Source organism: Silene latifolia, chromosome 11 (assembly GCF_048544455.1).
Source record: "Silene latifolia isolate original U9 population chromosome 11, ASM4854445v1, whole genome shotgun sequence".
Taxonomy (NCBI): domain Eukaryota; kingdom Viridiplantae; phylum Streptophyta; class Magnoliopsida; order Caryophyllales; family Caryophyllaceae; genus Silene; species Silene latifolia.
Genome location: NC_133536.1, coordinates 152,719,048 through 152,719,767, shown reverse-complemented (window position 1 = coordinate 152,719,767; position 720 = coordinate 152,719,048). Strand labels below are relative to the sequence as shown.

The 720-nt window shown below is 41.8% G+C and overlaps 1 non-coding gene across 1 annotated transcript; it reads left to right on the top strand.

Annotated features, from left to right (window-relative positions):
• Positions 1-259: 259 nt before the first annotated feature.
• LOC141616274 (small nucleolar RNA R71) lies at positions 260-366 on the top strand. Its single transcript, XR_012530629.1, has one exon. It is a non-coding gene; the product is annotated as a small nucleolar RNA R71 (small nucleolar RNA).
• The last annotated feature ends 354 nt before the right edge of the window (positions 367-720 follow it).

Below are 720 nucleotides of genomic sequence, written 5' to 3'. Positions count from 1 at the left end.
AAACTTCAAATTGATTGTGTCAATGTGAGCACTAAGTTGAGCACCCAATTGAGTAATGGAGTCCACTTCATGCTTTCCTCCTCTAGTAGCCTTGCGAGGTCTACTATATTGTGAGTTATGGACCGCCATTTCCTCAATTTTCTTCCAAGTTTGATTGTCATCAACATCAGTGAACATTCCATTTGATCCGATGTTGAGAATGTTCATTGAATCTTCATATAGACCGTTCCAAAATTGTTGTACCAAGAACCACTCGCTAAGTCCATGGTGAGGACATGAGCGACAAATTCCCTTGAACCGTTCCCAAGCTTCATACAAAGATTCTTCATCCCTTTGCTTAAAACCCGTAATTTGAGCTCTTAGAATGTTAGTCTTTTCCGGTGGGTAGAATTTTTTGTAGAAAGCTAGAGCCAACTTCTTCCAAGAATCAATTCCCAGAGTGGCCTTATCAAGGCCCTTCAACCATTGTTTCCCGGTGCCAATTAGAGAAAAACGAAATAAGACCCATCGAATTTGGTCTTGAGTTACACCGGTTTGAGAAATCGCATCACAATAGTCACAAAAGGTTTCCATATGAGAATGAGGGTCTTCACTAGACATCCCCCCAATTTGGCTCATTTCCACTAATTGGATAAAGGCGGATTTGGCAATAAAATTTCCGGTCAAATGTTGTGGTGTGGGAGTACCATTGGGTAGGTTCTCCTCGGTGGGTACGGAATG